Below are 19,123 nucleotides of genomic sequence, written 5' to 3' on the forward strand. Positions count from 1 at the left end.
ATTCTGCACCTGTCACTGTGCACCTGTTAATATGCATCTGTCACTGTGCACCTGTTACTGTGCACCTGTTCACTGTGCACCTGCTACAGTCGACCTGTTACTGTACACCTGTTACTCTGCACCTGTTACTCTGCACCTGTTACTGTGCACCTGTTACTCTGCATCTGTTATTATGCACATGTTACTGTGCACCTGTTTACTGTGCACCTGTTTACTGTGCACCTGTCACTGTGCACCTGTCACTGTGCACCTGTCACTGTGCACCTGTCACTCTGCACTTCTTACTGTGCATCTGTTACTGTGCACCTGTTAATATGCACCTGTTTTCTGTGCACCTGTTACTGTGCACCTGTCATTGTGCACCTGTTACTGTGCACCTGTTACTATGCACCTGATTACTGTGCACCTATTTACTGTGCACCTGATTACTGTGCACCTGTTTACTATGCACCTGTTACGGTGCACCTGTTACTGTGCACCTGTTTACTGTGCACTTGTTACTGTGCACCTGTTACTGTGCACCTGTTTACTGTGCACCTGTTTCCTGTGCACTTGTTGCTGTGAACCTGTTTACTGTGCACTTCTCACTGTGCTCCTGTTACTTTCCTGCTGTTTACTGTGCACCCGTTACTATGCACCCGTTACATAGAAACATAGAAACATAGAAAATAGGTGCAGGAGCAGGCCATTCAGCCCTTCTAGCCTGCACCGCCATTCAATGAGTTCATGGCTGAACATGAAACTTCAGTACCCCCTTTCTGCTTTCTCGCCATACCCCTTGATCCCCCGAGTAGTAAGGACTTCATCTAACTCCCTTTTGAATATATTTAGTGAATTGGCCCCAACCACTTTCTGTGGCAGAGAATTCCACAGGTTCACCACTCTCTGGGTGAAGAAGTCTCTCCTCATCTCGGTCCTAAATGGCTTACCCCTTATCCTTAGACTGTGAACCCTGGTTATGGACTTCCCCAACATTGGGAACATTCTTCCTGCATCTAACCTGTCTAAACCCGTCAGAATTTTAAACGTTTCTATGAGGTCCCCTCTCATTCTTCTGAACTCCAGTGAATACAAGCCCAGTTGATCCAGTCTTTCTTGATAGGTCAGTCCCACCATCCCGGGAATCAGTCTGGTGAATCTTCGCTGCAATCCCTCAATAGCAAGAATGTCCTTCCTCAAGTTAGGAGACCAAAATTGTACACAATACTCCAGGTGTGGCCTCACCAAGGCCCTGTACAACTGTAGCAACACCTCCCTGCCCCTGTACTCAAATCCCCTCGCTATGAAGGCCAACATGCCATTTGCTTTCTGAACCGCCTGCTGTACCTGCATGCCAACCTTCAATGACTGATGTACCATGACACCCAGGTCTCGTTGCACCTCCCCTTTTCCTAATCTGTCACCATTCAGATAATAGTCTGTCTCTCTGTTTTTACCACCAAAGTGGATAACCTCACATTTATCCACATTATACTTCATCTGCCATGCATTTACCCACTCACCTAACCTATCCAAGTCACTCTGCAGCCTCATAGCATCCTCCTCGCAGCTCACACTGCCACCCAACTTAGTGTCATCCGCAAATTTGGAGCTACTACATTTAATCTCCTCGTCTAAATCATTAATGTACAATGTAAACAGCTGGGGCCCCAGCACAGAACCTTGCGGTACCCCACTAGTCACTGCCTGCCATTCTGAAAAGTACCTATTTACTCCTACTCTTTGCTTCCTGTCTGACAACCAGTTCTCAATCCACATCAGCACACTACCCCCAATCCCATGTGCTTTAACTTTGCACATTAATCTCTTGTGTGGGACCTTGTCGAAAGCCTTCTGAAAGTCCAAATATACCACATCAACTGGTTCTCCTTTGTCCACTTTACTGGAAACATCCTCAAAAAATTCCAGAAGATTTGTCAAGCATGATTTCCTCTTCACAAATCCATGCTGACTTGGACCTATCATGTCAACATTTTCCAAATGCGCTGCTATGACATCCTTAATAATTGATTCCATCATTTTACCCACTACTGAGGTCAGGCTGACCGGTCTGTAATTCCCTGTTTTCTCTCTCCCTCCTTTTTTAAAAAGTGGGGTTACATTGGCTACCCTCCACTCGATAGGAACTGATCCAGAATCAATGGAATGTTGGAAAATGACAGTCAATGCATCTGCTATTTCCAAGGCCACTTCCTTAAGTACTCTGGGATGCATTCCATCAGGCCCTGGGGATTTATCAGCCTTCAATCCCATCAATTTCCCCAACACAATTTCCCGACTAATAAAGATTTCCCTCAGTTCCTCCTCCCTACTAGACCCTCTGACCCCTTTTATATCCGGAAGGCTGTTTGTGTCCTCCTTAGTGAATACTGAACCAAAGTACTTGTTCAATTGGTCTGCCATTTCTTTGTTCCCCATTATGACTTCCCCTGATTCTGACTGCAGGGAACCTACGTTTGTCTTTACTAACCTTTTTCTCTTTACATACCTATCGAAACTTTTGCAATCCGCCTTAATGTTCCCTGCAAGCTTCTTCTCGTACTCCATTTTCCCTGCCCTAATCAAACCCTTTGTCCTCCTCTGCTGAGTTCTAAATTTCTCCCAGTCCCCAGGTTCGCTGCTATTTCTGGCCAATTTGTATGCCACTTCCTTGGCTTTAATACTATCCCTGATTTCCCTTGATAGCCACGGTTGAGCCACCTTCCCTTTTTTATTTTTACGCCAGACAGGAATGTACAATTGTTGTAATTCATCCATGCGGTCTCTAAATGTCTGCCATTGCCCATCCACAGTCAACCCCTTAAGTATCATTCGCCAATCTATCCTAGCCAATTCACGCCTCATACCTTCAAAGTTACCCTTCTTTAAGTTCTGGACCATGGTCTCTGAATTAACTGTATCATTCTCCATCCTAATGCAGAATTCCACCATATTATGGTCACTCTTCCCCAAGGAGCCTCGCACAATGAGATTGCTAATTAGTCCTCTCTCATTACACAACAACCAGTCTAAGATGGCCTCCCCCCTAGTTGGTTCCTCGACATATTGGTCTAGAAAACCATCCCTTATGCACTCCAGGAAATCCTCCTCCACCGTATTGCTTCCAGTTTGGCTAGCCCAATCTATGTGCATATTAAAGTCATCCATTATAACTGCTGCACCTTTATTGCATGCACCCCTAATTTCCTGTTTGATGCCCTCCCCAACATCACTACTACTGTTTGGAGGTCTGTACACAACTCCCACTAACGTTTTTTGCCCTTTGGTGTTCTGCAGCTCTACCCATATAGATTCCACATCATCCAAGCTAATGTCTTTCCTAACTATTGCATTAATCTCCTCTTTAACCGGCAATGCTACTCCACCTCCTTTTCCTTTTATTCTAACCTTCCTGAATGTTGAATACGCCTGGATGTTGAGTTCACAGCCCTGATCATCCTGGAGCCACGTCTCCGTAATCCCAATCACATCATATTTGTTAACATCTATTTGCACAGTTAATGCATCCACCTTACTGTGCACGTATTCACTCTGCTCCTGTTACTGTGCACCTGTTACTGTGCACCTGTTACTATGCACCTGTTACTGTGCACCTGTTTCTGTGCGCCTGTTACTGTGCACCTGTTACTGTGTGCCTGTCACTGTGCACCTATTACTATGCAGCTGTTTATGCCTGTTGCTATGCACCTGTTACTGTGCACCTGTCGTTGTGCACCTGTTACTATGCACCTGTTACTGTTCACCTCTTTCTGTGCACCTGTTTACTGTGCACCTATTACTGTGCAGCTTTTTACTGTGCACCTGTTACTGTGCAGCTGTTTACTATGCACCTGTTACTGTGCACCTGTCATTGTGCACCTGTTACTCTGCATCTGTTATTATGCACCTGTTACTGTGCACCTGTTTACTGTGCACCTGTTACTATGCACCTGTTACTGTTCACCTCTTTCTGTGCACCTGTTTACTGTGCACCTGTTACTGTGCACCTTTTTACTGTGCACCTGTTACTGTGCAGCTGTTTATTCTGCGCCTGTTTCTGTGCACCTGTTTACTGTGCACCTGTTACTGTGCACCTGTTACGGTGCACCTGTTATTGTGTACCTTTTACTGTACACTGGTTACTGTGCACCTGTTACTGTGCACCTGTTACTGTGCACCTGTTACTGTGCACCTGTTTCTGTGCACCTGTTTCTGTGCACCTGTTACCGTCCACCTGTTACCGTCCACCTATTTACTGTGCAAATGTTACTGTGCACCTGTTACTGTGCATCTGTTATTATGCACATGTTACTGTGCACCTGTTTACTGTGCACCTGTTTACTGTGCACCTGTCACTGTGCGCCTGTCACTGTGTGCCTGTCACTGTGCGCCTGTCACTGTGCACTTTTTACTGTGCATCTGTTACTGTGCACCTGTTAATATGCACCTGTTTTCTGTGCACCTGTTACTTTGCACCTGTTACTTTGCACCTGTTACCATGCACCTGTTACCATCCACCTGTTACTGTACACCTATTTACTGTGCACCTGTTACTGTGCACCTGTTTACTGTGCACTTGTTACTGTGCACCTGTTACTGTGCACCTGTTTACTGTGCACCTGTTTCCTGTGCACTTGTTGTTGTGCACCTGTTTACTGTGCACTTCTCACTGTGCTCCTGTTACTTTTCTGCTGTTTACTGTGCACCCGTTACTATGCACCCGTTACATAGAAACATAGAAAATAGGTGCAGGAGCAGGCCATTCAGCCCTTCTAGCCTGCACCGCCATTCAATGAGTTCATGGCTGAACATACAACTTCAGTACCCCCTTCCTGCTTTCTCGCCATACCCCTTGATCCCCCGAGTAGTAAGGACTTCATCTAACTCCCTTTTGAATATATTTAGTGAATTGGCCCCAACCACTTTCTGTGGCAGAGAATTCCACAGGTTCACCACTCTCTGGGTGAAGAAGTCTCTCCTCATCTCGGTCCTAAATGGCTTACCCCTTATCCTTAGACTGTGACCCCTGGGTCTGGACTTCCCCAACATTGGGAACATTCTTCCTGCATCTAACCTGTCTAAACCCGTCAGAATTTTAAATGTTTCTATGAGGTCCCCTCTCATTCTTCTGAACTCCAGTGAATACAAGCCCAGTTGATCCAGTCTTTCTTGATAGGTCAGTCCCACCATCCCGGGAATCAGTCTGGTGAATCTTCGCTGCACTCCCTCAATAGCAAGAATGTCCTTCCTCAAGTTAGGAGACCAAAATTGTACACAATACTCCAGGTGTGGCCTCACCAAGGCCCTGTACAACTGTAGCAACACCTCCCTGCCCCTGTACTCAAATCCCCTCGCTATGAAGGCCAACATGCCATTTGCTTTCTTAACCGCCTGCTGTACCTGCATGCCAACCTTCAATGACTGATGTACCATGACACCCAGGTCTCGTTGCACCTTCCCTTTTCCTAATCTGTCACCATTCAGATAATAGTCTGTCTCTCTGTTTTTACCACCAAAGTGGATAACCTCACATTTATCCACATTATACTTCATCTGCCATGCATTTGCCTACTCACCTAACCTATCCAAGTCACTCTGCAGCCTCATAGCATCCTCCTCGCAGCTCACTTAGTGTCATCCGCAAATTTGGAGCTACTACATTTAATCTCCTCGTCTAAATCATTAATGTACAATGTAAACAGCTGGGGCCCCAGCACAGAACCTTGCGGTACCCCACTAGTCACTGCCTGCCATTCTGAAAAGTACCCATTTACTCCTACTCTTTGCTTCCTGTCTGACAACCAGTTCTCAATCCACATCAGCACACTACCCCCAATCCCATGTGCTTTAACTTTGCACATTAATCTCTTGTGTGGGACCTTGTCGAAAGCCTTCTGAAAGTCCAAATATACCACATCAACTGGTTCTCCTTTGTCCACTTTACTGGAAACATCCTCAAAAAATTCCAGAAGATTTGTCAAGCATGATTTCCTCTTCACAAATCCATGCTGACTTGGACCTATCATGTCAACATTTTCCAAATGCGCTGCTATGACATCCTTAATAATTGATTCCATCATTTTACCCACTACTGAGGTCAGGCTGACCGGTCTATAATTCCTTGTTTTCTCTCTCCCTCCTTTTTTAAAAAGTGGGGTTACATTGGCTACCCTCCACTCGATAGGAACTGATCCAGAGTCAATGGAATGTTGGAAAATGATAGTCAATGCATCTGCTATTTCCAAGGCCACTTCCTTAAGTACTCTGGGATGCATTCCATCAGGCCCTGGGGATTTATCAGCCTTCAAACCCATTAATTTCCCCAACACAATTTCCCGACTAATAAAGATTTCCCTCAGTTCCTCCTCCCTACTAGACCCTCTGACCCCTTTTATATCCGGAAGGCTGTTTGTGTCCTCCTTAGTGAATACTGAACCAAAGTACTTGTTCAATTGGTCTGCCATTTCTTTGTTCCCCGTTATGACTTCCCCTGATTCTGACTGCAGGGAACCTACGTTTGTCTTTACTAACCTTTTTCTCTTTACATACCTATCGAAACTTTTGCAATCCGCCTTAATGTTCCCTGCAAGCTTCTTTTCGTACTCCATTTTCCCTGCCCTAATCAAACCCTTTGTCCTCCTCTGCTGAGTTCTAAATTTCTCCCAGTCCCCAGGTTCGCTGCTATTTCTGGCCAATTAGTATGCCACTTCCTTGGCTTTAATACTATCCCTGATTTCCCTTGATAGCCACGGTTGAGCCACCTTCCCTTTTTTATTTTTACGCCAGACAGGAATGTACAATTGTTGTAATTCATCCATGCGGTCTCTAAATGTCTGCCATTGCCCATCCACAGTCAACCCCTTAAGCATCATTCGTCAATCTATCCTAGCCAATTCACGCCTCATACCTTCAAAGTTACCCTTCTTTAAGTTCTGGACCATGGTCTCTGAATTAACTGTATCATTCTCCATCCTAATGCAGAATTCCACCATATTATGGTCACTCTTCCCCAAGGGGCCTCGCACAATGAGATTGCTAATTCGTCCTCTCTCATTACACAACACCCAGTCTAAGATGGCCTCCCCCCTAGTTGGTTCCTCGACATATTGGTCTAGTAAACCATCCCTTATGCACTCCAGGAAATCCTCCTCCACCGTATTGCTTCCAGTTTGGCTAGCCCAATTTATGTGCATATTAAAGTCACCCATTATAACTGCTGCACCTTTATTGCATGCACCCCTAATTTCCTGTTTGATGCCCTCCCCAACATCACTACTACTGTTTGGAGGTCTGTACACAACTCCCACTAACGTTTTTTGCCCTTTGGTGTTCTGCAGCTCTACCCATACAGATTCCACATCATCCAAGCTAATGTCTTTCCTAACTATTGCATTAATCTCCTCTTTAACCAGCAATGCTACTCCACCTCCTTTTCCTTTTATTCTATCCTTCCTGAATGTTGAATACGCCTGGATGTTGAGTTCACAGCCCTGATCATCCTGGAGCCACGTCTCCGTAATCCCAATCACATCATATTTGTTAACATCTATTTGCACAATTAATGCATCCACCTTACTGTGCACGTATTCACTCTGCTCCTGTTACTATGCACCTGTTACTGTGCACCTGTTGCTGTGCACCTGTTACTATGCACCTGTTACTGTGCACTTGTTTACTGTGCACCTGTTTGCTGTGCACCTTTTTACTGTGCAGCTGTTACCATGCACCTGTTACTGTGCGCCTGTTACTGTGCACCTGTTACTGTGTGCCTGTCACTGTGCGCCTATTACTATGCAGCTGTTTATGCCTGTTGCTATGCACCTGTTACTGTGCACCTGTCATTGTGCACCTGTTACTGTGCACCTGTCATTGTGCACCTGTTACTGTGCACCTGTTTACTGTGCACCTGTTACTATGCACCTGTTACTGTTCACCTCTTTCTGTGCACCTGTTTACTGTGCACCTATTACTGTGCAGCTTTTTACTGTGCACCTGTTACTGTGCAGCTGTTTACTATGCACCTGTTACTGTGCACCTGTCATTGTGCACCTGTTACTCTGCATCTGTTATTATGCACCTGTTACTGTTCACCTCTTTCTGTGCACCTGTTTACTGTGCACCTGTTACTGTGCACCTTTTTACTGTGCACCTGTTACTGTGCAGCTGTTTATTCTGCACCTGTTTCTGTGCACCTGTTTACTGTGCACCTGTTACTGTGCACCTGTTACGGTGCACCTGTTGCTGTGTACCTTTTACTGTACACTGGTTACTGTGCACCTGTTTATGTGCACCTGTTTCTGTGCACCTGTTACCGTCCACCTGTTACCGACCACCTATTTACTGTGCACCTGTTACTGTGCACCTGTTACTGTGCATCTGTTATTATGCACATGTTACTGTGCACCTGTTTACTGTGCACCCATTTACTATACACCTGTTACGGTGCACCTGTTAATATGCACCTGTTTTCTGTGCACCTGTTACTTTGCACCTGTTACTGTGCACCTGTTACTATGCACCTGTTACTGTGCACCTGTTACTATGCACCTGTTACTGTGCACCTTTTTACTGTGCACCTGTTACTGTGCAGCTGTTTACTATGCACCTGTTTCTGTGCACCTGTTTACTGTGCAGCTGTTACCATGCACCTGTTACTGTGCACCTATTACTATGCAGCTGTTTACTGTGCACCTGTTACTGTACGCCTGTTGCTATGCACCTGTTACTTTACAGCTTTTAGCTGCACCTGTAACTGTGCACCTGTTACTGTGTACCTGTTTACTGTGCACCTGTCACTGCGCACCTGTTACTGTGCACCTGTTTACTGTGCACCTGTTACGTTGCACCTGTTATTGTGTACCTTTTACTGTACACCTGCTACTGTGCACCTGTTACTCTGCACCTGTTAATATGCGCCTGTTCCCCTCCACCTGTTACTGTGCACATGTTTGCTGTGCACCTGTTACTGTGCACCTGTTACTGTGCACCTGTCATTGTGCACCTGTTAGTGTGCACCTGTTATTATGCAACTGTTACTGTGTACCTGTTTACTGTGCACCTGTTACTATGCACCTGTTACTATGCACCTGTTACTGTTAATCTCTTTCTGTGCACCTGTTTACTATGCACTTATTACTGTGCACCTTTTTACTGTGCACCTGTTACTCTGCAGCTGTTTACTATGCACCTGTTACTGTGCACCTATCATTGTGCACCTGTTACTGTGCACCTGTTACTCTGCATCTGTTATTATGCACCTGTTACTGTGCACCTGTTTACTGTGCATCTGTTACTGTTCACCTCTTGCTGTGCACATGTTTACTGTGCACCTTTTTACTGTGCACCTTTTTACTGTGCACCTGTTACTGTGCAGCTATTTACTATGCACCTGTTTCTGTGCACCTGTTTACTGTGCACCTGTTACCGTGCATCAGTTACTATACACGTGTTAATATGCACCTGTTTACTGTGCACCTGTTACTTTGCACCTGTTTACTGTGCACCTGTTACTGTGCACCTCTCTCTGTGCATCTGTCACTGTGCACCTGTTTACTCTGCACCTGTTACTGTACTCCTGTTACTGTGCATGTGTTACTGTGCACCTGCTTACTATGCACCTGTTATTGTGCAGCTGTTACTGTGCACCTGTTTACTGTGCACCTGTTACTGTACTCCTGTTACTGTACTCCTGTTACTGTACTCCTGTTACTGTGCACGTGTTATTGTGCACCTGTTTACTATGCACCTGTTATTGTGCACCTGTTACTGTGCACCTGTTTACTGTGCAACTGTTACTATCCACCTGTTACTCTGCACCTGTTACTATGCACCCGTTACTGTTCACCTGTTACTGTGCACCTGTTACTGTAGACCTGTTTGCTGTGCACCTGTTACTGTGCACCTGTTTCTGTGCACCTGTTACTATACACCTATCATTGTGCACCTGTCACTGTGCACCTGATGCTGTGCACCTGTTACTGTGCTCTTGTTACTGTGCTGCTCTTTACTGTGCACCTGTTACTATGCACCCTTTACTGTGCACCTGTTTACTGTGCACCTGTTTACTGTGCACCTGTTTACTGTGCTCCTGTTACTATGCACCTGTTACTGTACAGCTGTTACTATGCACCTGTTACTGTGCGCCTGTTTCTGTGCACCTGTTTACTTTGCACCCGTTACTGTGCAGCTGTTACTGTGCACCTGTCACTGTGCACCTGTTACTCTGCACCTGTCACTGTCCACCTCTTACTATGCACCTGTTGTTTACTGTGCACCTGTTTACTGTGCACCTGTTACTGTGCACCTTTTACAAGGCACCTGTTTCTGTGCACCTGTTACTGTGCACCTGATTACTGCGCAGCTGTTTTCTGTGCACCTGTTTCTGTGCACCTGTTTCTATGCACCTGTTACTGTGCACCTGTTATTGTGCACCTGTCACTGTGTACCTGTCACTTTGCACCTGTCACTGTGCACCTGTTACTGTGCACCTGTTTACTGTGCACCTGTTTACTGTGCACCTGATTACTGCGCAGCTGTTTTCTGTGCACCTGTTACCGTGTACCTGTTACTGTGCACCTGTTACTGTGCACCTGTTTACTGTGCACCTGTTTACTGAGCACCTGTTACTGTGCACCTGTTTACTGTGCACCTGTTTACTGTGCACCTGTTTCTGTGCACCTGTTACTGTCCACCTCTTACTATGCACCTGTTACTGTGCACCTGTTACTGTGCAGCTTCTTACCGTGCAACTGTTACTGTGCATCTGTTAATGTGCACCTGTTTAGCAGCTTTGAAAGTAAGTACGTCCCCTGGCCCGGATGGAATGCATCCCAGGCTGTTGGGCAAAGTAAAAGAGGAAATAGCAGAGGCTTTAACCATCATTTTCCCGTCCTCTTTGGATCAGGGCATGGTGCCAGAGGATTGGAGAACTGCGAATGTCGTACCCTTGTTTAAGAAGGGAGAATAGGAATAGGCCGAGTAATTACAGGCCTGTCAGCCTAACCTCAGTGCTGGGAAAATTATTGGAAAAAATCCTGAAAGACAGGATAAATCTGCATTTAGAAAGGCAGGGATTAATTAGGGGCAGTCAGAATGGATTTGTTAAGGGAAGATCGTGTTTTATTAACCCAATTGAATTTTTTGAGGTGCTAACCAAGAGGATCGATGAGGGTAGTGCGTACGATGTAGTAGATATGCATTTTAGCAAGGCTTTTGATAAGGTCCCACATGGTAGACTGATCATGATGGTTAAAGCCCATGGGATCCAGGGCAAAGTATCAAGTTGGATCCAAAATTGGCTTGGGGGTAGGAAGCAAAGGGTAATGATTGATGGATGTTTTTGTGACTGGAAGGATGTTTCAAGTGGGGTTGCGCAGGGCTCATTACTGGGTCCCTTGCTTGTTGTGGTATATATCAACGATTTAGATTTAAATATATGGAGTATGATTAAGAAGTTTGCAATCGACACTAAAATTGGCTGTGTGATTGATAATGAAGAGGAAAGTCGTGGGCTGCAGGAGGATATCAATCTACTGGTCAGGTGGGCAGAGCAGTGGCAAATGGAATTTAATTCAGAGAAGCGTGAGGTGATGCACTTTTGGAGGGCTAATAAGGAAAGGGTATACACATTATGCGGTCGGCCACTTAATAGTGTAGATGAACAAAGGGACCTTGGAGTGCTTGTCCACAGATCCCTGAAAGTAGCAGGCCAGGTGGATAAGGTGGTTAAGAAGGCATAGGGAATGCTTGCCTTTATTGGCTGAGGCATAGAATATAAGAGCAGGAGGTTATGCTTAAATTGTATAATACTTTGGTTAGGCCACAGCTGGAGTACTGCCTGCAGTTCTGGTCACCCTATTATAGGAAGGACGTGATTGTACTTGAGAGGGTGCAGAGGAGATTTACTAGGATGCTGCCTGGAATGGAGAACCTTAGTTATGAGGACAGATTGAATAGGTTGGGTTTGTTCTCATTGGAACAAAGGAGGTTGAGAGGAGACCTCATTGAGGTGTACAAAATATTGAGGGGCCTGGACATAGTAAATAGTACGGGTCTATTTCCATTGATAGAGGGGTGTATTACATGGGGTCATGATTTTAAGGTGGTTGGTGGAAGATTTAGAGGGGCTTTGAGGGTGGGGCGGGGCTTCTTAACGCAGAGGGTTGTGGGGATCTGGAACTCACTACCTGGCAGAGTGGTGGATGCAGAAACCTTCACCACTTTTAATAGATGGTTGGATTTGCACTTAAAGTGCAGTAACCTGCAGGGTTACGGACCTAGAGCTGGTAATTGAGATTAGACTGGATGACCTTTTGTTGAACGGCGCAGATATAATGGTAAGTACTGCAGGGAATAGAATATGGCTAAGGTGATCTTCTGGACTAGTTTTGATCGCCTGGATGGGTTGGAGAGGAATTTTCTCAGATTTTTTCCTCCCTAAATTGGCCTGGGTTTTTATCTGGTTTTTGCCTCTCCCAGGAGATCACATGGCTCCGGTTGGGGTGGAGTGTAGAATGTTTCAGTATAAGGGGTGACACAGTTGTGTGAGGTGGACTGGTTGGGCTGGGTGCTCCTTGCCTTTCCGTCATTGTTCATATGTTTTTGTGTAACCTTTCGGGCTGCTGACCAAAGGCCGTGCGGATCTTTGTCAGCCGGTGTGGACACGATGGGCCAAAATGTCCTCCTTCTGCGCTGTAAATGTCTATGTTTCTATGTTTCTATGTTTACGGTGCACCTGTTACTGTGCACCTGTTACTGTGCACCTGTCATTGTGCACCTGTCACTGTGCACATGTTACTGTGCACCTGATACTGTGCACCTGGTACTGTACACTTGTCACTGTGCACTTGTCACTGTGCTGCTGTCACTGTGCACCTGTTACTATGCACATGTTACTGTGCACCTGTTACTGTGCACCTGTTACTGTGCACCTGTTACTGTGCACCTGTTACTATGCACCTGTTATTGTGCACCTGTCACTGTGCACCTGTTACTGTGAACCTGTTACTATGCACCTGTCACTGTGCACCTGTCACTGTGCACCTGTCACTGTGCACCTGTCACTGTGCACCTGTTTACTGTGTACATGTTTACTGTGCACCTGTTACTGTGTCTGTTATTGTTAGTGTAGACCCGTTACCTTTCACCTGTTACTGCCCACCTGATCACGGTACACCCATTCTTCCTCTTCGGCAGTCCCTCAGACTCGAGGATTACTTGCTTCAACACTAATATGAGTTCTCAGGTGACTGAAGATTCCAATGCGGCACCTACAGTATCTGCGGCTTGGGTGTTTGGGTTGTCATGCACTCCTTCCGCTGTTTGCACTTGGCTTCTCATTGCTCCTGGTGAAGAGTCTCGAGGTGTTCAGCACCATCCCGGATGCTACTCCTCCACTTTGAGCGGTCTTGGTCCAGGGATTCTCAGGTGCCAGTGTGTTTGTTTGTGACTGTGTATGTTACTGTGCACCTGTCACTGTGCACCTGTTTACTGTGCACCTGTTACTGCGCAACTATTACTGTGCACCTGTTACTGTGCACCTATTACTGCGCACCTGTTACTGTGCACCTGTCACTGTGCACCTGTTTACTGTGCACCTGTTACTGCGCAACTATTACTGCGCACCTGTTACTGTGCACCTATCACTGCACACCTGTGACTGTGCACCTGATACTGTGCACCTATTACTGCGCACCTGTGACTGTGCACCTGATACTGTGCACCTATTACTGTGCACCTGTCACTGTGCACCTGATACTGTGCACCTATTACTGCGCACCTGTGACTGTGCACCTGATACTGTGCACCTATTACTGTGCACCTGTTACTGTGCACCTGTTACTGTGCACCTGTCACTGTGCAACTGCTACTCTGCACCTGTGACTGTGCACCTGTTACTGCGTGCCTGTTGCTGTCTGTTACGGTGCGCCTGTTACTGTCGTTACTGTGCACCTGTCACTGTGCACCTGTTTACTGTGCACCGGTTATTGTGCACCTGTTTACTGTGCACCTGTTACTGTCTGTTACTGTGCACCTGTTACTTTGAACCTGTTTCCTGTGAACCTGTTTACTGTGCAACAGTTACTGTGCAACAGTTACTGTGCACCTTTTACTGTCTGTTACTGTGCACCTGGTTACTGTGCACCTGGTTACTGTGCACCTGTGACTGTGCGCCTGTTTACTGTGCACCTGTTACTCTGCACCTGTTACTCTGCACCTGTTGCTCTGCACCTGTTACTCTGCACCTCTTACTTTGCACCTGTTACTGTGCACCTGTTACTGTGCACCTATTACACTGCACCTGTTACTGTGCACCTCTGACTGTACACCTGTTCTTATGCACCTGTTTGCCGTGCACCTGTCACTGTGCACCATGTTATTGTGCACCTGTTACTGTGCACCTGTTATTGTGCACCTGTTATTGTGCCTCTGTTACTGTGCTCCTGTTACTGTGCTGCCGTTTACTGTGCACCTGTTACGATGCACCCGTTACTGTGCACCTGTTTACTGTGCACCTGTTTAATGTGCTCCTATTACTGTGCACCTGTTGCTATACACCTGTTTACTGTGCACCTGTTCACTGTACATCTGTTACTGTGCACCTGTTAATGTGCACCTGTTGCTGTGCACCTGTTTACTGTGCACCTGTTGCTGTGCACCTGTTACTGTGCACCTGTTACTATGCACCTGTTTCTGTACACCTCTTTACTGTGCACCTGTTACTGTGCACCTGTTACTGTGCACCTGTTACTGTGCACCTGTTACTCTGCACATGTTACTCTGCACCTGTCACTGTGCACCTGTCACTGTGCACCTGTCACTGTGCAGCTGTCACTGTGCAGCTGTCACTGTGCACCTGTTACTGTGCACCTGTTACTGTGCACCTGTTTACTGTGCATCTGTTACTGTGCACCTGTTGCTGTGCACCTTTTGCTGTGCACAAGTTACTGTGCACCTGGTTACAGTGCACCTGTTTACTGTGCACCTGTTATTGTGCACCTGTTATTGTGCACCTGTTATTGTGCACCTGTTACTGTGCTGCTGTTACTATGCACCTGTTATGAGGCACCCGTTACTGTGCAGTTGTTTACTGTGCACCTGTTTATGTGCACCTGTTTACTGTGCACCTATTACACTGCACCTGTTACTGTGCACCTCTGACTGTACACCTGTTCTTATGCACCTGTTTGCTGTGCACCTGTCACTATGCACCATGTTATTGTGCACCTGTTACTGTGCACCTGTTATTGTGCACCTGTTATTGTGCCTCTGTTACTGTGATCCTGTTACTGTGCTGCCGTTTACTGTGCACCTGTTACGATGCACCCGTTACTGTGCACCTGTTTACTGTGCACCTGTTGCTGTGCACCTGTTACTGTGCACCTGTTACTATGCACCTGTTTCTGTACACCTGTTTACTATGCACCTGTTACTGTGCACCTGTTACTCTGCACATGTTACTCTGCACATGTTACTCTGCACATGTTACTGTGCACCTGTTTACTGTGCATCTGTTACTGTGCACCTGTTATTGTGCACCTGTTACTGTGCTGCTGTTACTATGCACCTGTTACTGTGCACCTGTTATGAGGCACCCGTTACTGTGCAGTTGTTTACTGTGCACCTGTTTATGTGCACCTGTTTACTGTGCACCTGTTACTATGCACCTGTTACTGTGTTCCTGTTATGGCGCACCTGTTACTGTGCAGCTGTTTACTGTGCACCTATTGCTGTGCACCTGTTGTTGTGCACCTGTTTACTGTGCACCTGTTGCTGTGCATCTGTTTACTGTGCACCTGTTACTATGCACCTGTTTCTGTGCACCTGTTTACTGTGCACCTGTTAATGTGCACCTTTTACACTGCACCTGTTACCGTGCACCTGTTACTCTGCACATGTTACTGTGCACCTGTACTCTGCACATGATACTATGCACCGGTCACTGTGCAGCTGTTACTGTGCAGCTGTTACTGTGCAGCTGTTACTGTGCACCTGTTACTGTGCACCTCTCACTGTGCACCTCTCACTGTGCACCTCTCACTGTGCACCTGTTATTGTGCACCTGTTATTGTGCCCCTGTTCCTGTGCTCCTGTTACTGTGCTGCCGTTTACTGTGCACCTGTTACGATGCACCCGTTACTGTGCACCTGTTTACTGTGCACCTGTTTACTGTGCACCTGTTTACTGTGCTCCTATTACTGTGCACCTGTTGCTACACACCTGTTATTGTGCACCTGTTTACAGTGCACCTGTTTACTGTGCACCTGTTTACTGTGCACCTGTTCACTGTACATCTGTTACTGTGCACCTGTTTACTGTGCACCTGTTTACTGTGCACCTGTTTCTGTGCACCTGTTTACTGTGCACCTGTTACTGTGCGCCTGTCACTGTGCACCTGTTTACTCTGCTCCTATTACTGTGCACCTGTTGCTATACACCTGTTATTGTGCACCTGTTTACTGTGCACCTGTTTACTGTGCACCTGTTCACTGTGCCTCTGTTTACTGTGCACCTGTTACTGTGCAACTATTACCGTGCACCTGTTGCTCCGCACCTGTTACTGTGCACCTAGTACTCCGCACCTGTTACTGTGCACCTGTTTACTGTGCCTCTGTTTACTGTGCACCTGTTCCTCGGCGCCTGTTACTATGCACCTCTTACTTTGCACCTGTTACTGTGCACCTGTTACTGTGCACCTATTATATTGCACCTGTTACTGTGCACCTCTGACTGTACACCTGTTCTTATGCACCTGTTTACTGTGCACCTGTTTACTGTGCACCTGTTATTGTGCACCTGTTATTGTGCACCTGTTATTGTGCTTCTGTTACTGTGCTCCTGTTACTGTGCTGCCGTTTACTGTGCACCTGTTACAATGCACCCGTTACTGTGCACCTGTTTACTGTGCACCTGTTTACTTTGCTCCTATCACTGTGCACCTGTTGCTATACACCTGTTATTGTGCACCTGTTTACTGTGCACCTGTTCACTGTACATCTGTTACTGTGCACCTGTTTTCTGTGCACCTGTTACTGTGCACCTGTTAATGTGCACCTGTTGCTGTGCACCTGTTTACTGTGCTCCTATTACTGTGCACCTGTTGCTATACACCTGTTATTGTGCACCTGTTATTGTGCACCTGTTTACTGTGCACCTGTTCACTGTACATCTGTTTCTCTGCACCTGTTTTCTATGCACCTGTTTTCTATGCACCTGTTTTCTATGCACCTGTTTCCTGTGCACCTGTTACTGTGCACCTGTTTACTGTGCACCTGTTTACTGTGCACCTGTTACTGTGCACCTGTTTACTGTGCACCTGTTACTGTGCAAGTATTACCGTGCACCTGTTGCTCCGCACCTGTTACTGTGCACCTGTTACTGTGCACCTGTTACTGTGCACCTGTCACTGAGCACCTGTTACTGTGCACCTGTTTACTGTGCACCTGTTTACTGTGCTCCTATTACTGTGCACCTGTTTACTGTGCACCTGTTTACTGTGCACCTGTTACTGTGCACCTGTTTACTGTGCACCTGTTACTGTGCACCTGTTTACTGTGCACCTGTTACTGTGCAAGTATTACCGTGCACCTGTTGCTCCGCACCTGTTACTGTGCACCTGTTACTGTGCACCTGTTCACTGTACATCTGTTACTGTGCACCTGTTAATGTGCACCTGTTGCTGTGCACCTGTTTACTGTGCACCTGTTGCTGTGCACCTGTTACTGTGCACCTGTTACTATGCACCTGTTTCTGTACACCTCTTTACTGTGCACCTGTTACTGTGCACCTGTTACTGTGCACCTGTTACTGTGCACCTGTTACTGTGCACCTGTTACTCTGCACATGTTACTCTGCACATGTTACTCTGCACATGTTACTCTGCACCTGTCACTGTGCACCTGTCACTGTGCAGCTGTCACTGTGCAGCTGTCACTGTGCAGCTGTTACTGTGCACCTGTTACTGTGCACCTGTTTACTGTGCATCTGTTACTGTGCACCTGTTGCTGTGCACCTTTTGCTGTGCACAAGTTATTGTGCACCTGTTATTGTGCACCTGTTATTGTGCACCTGTTACTGTGCTGCTGTTACTATGCACCTGTTATGAGGCACCCGTTACTGTGCAGTTGTTTACTGTGCACCTGTTTATGTGCACCTGTTTACTGTGCACCTATTACACTGCACCTGTTACTGTGCACCTCTGACTGTACACCTGTTCTTATGCACCTGTTTGCTGTGCACCTGTCACTATGCACCATGTTATTGTGCACCTGTTACTGTGCACCTGTTATTGTGCACCTGTTATTGTGCCTCTGTTACTGTGCTCCTGTTACTGTGCTGCCGTTTACTGTGCACCTGTTACGATGCACCCGTTACTGTGCACCTGTTTACTGTGCACCTGTTTAATGTGCTCCTATTATTGTGCACCTGTTGCTATACACCTGTTATTGTGCACCTGTTTACTGTGCACCTGTTCACTGTACATCTGTTACTGTGCACCTGTTTACTGTGCACCTGTTAATGTGCACCTGTTGCTGTGCACCTGTTTACTGTGCACCTGTTTACTGTGCACCTGTTGCTGTGCACCTGTTACTGTGCACCTGTTACTATGCACCTGTTTCTGTACACCTGTTTACTATGCACCTGTTACTCTGCACATGTTACTCTGCACATGTTACTCTGCACATGTTACTGTGCACCTGTTTACTGTGCATCTGTTACTGTGCACCTGTTATTGTGCACCTGTTACTGTGCTGCTGTTACTATGCACCTGTTACTGTGCACCTGTTATGAGGCACCCGTTACTGTGCAGTTGTTTACTGTGCACCTGTTTATGTGCACCTGTTTACTGTGCACCTGTTACTATGCACCTGTTACTGTGTTCCTGTTATGGCGCACCTGTTACTGTGCAGCTGTTTACTGTGCACCTATTGCTGTGCACCTGTTGTTGTGCACCTGTTTACTGTGCACCTGTTGCTGTGCATCTGTTTACTGTGCACCTGTTACTATGCACCTGTTTCTGTGCACCTGTTTACTGTGCACCTGTTAATGTGCACCTTTTACACTGCACCTGTTACCGTGCACCTGTTACTCTGCACATGTTACTGTGCACCTGTACTCTGCACATGATACTATGCACCGGTCACTG

This window comes from Pristiophorus japonicus, chromosome 12 (genome assembly GCF_044704955.1).
Source record: "Pristiophorus japonicus isolate sPriJap1 chromosome 12, sPriJap1.hap1, whole genome shotgun sequence".
Taxonomy (NCBI): domain Eukaryota; kingdom Metazoa; phylum Chordata; class Chondrichthyes; family Pristiophoridae; genus Pristiophorus; species Pristiophorus japonicus.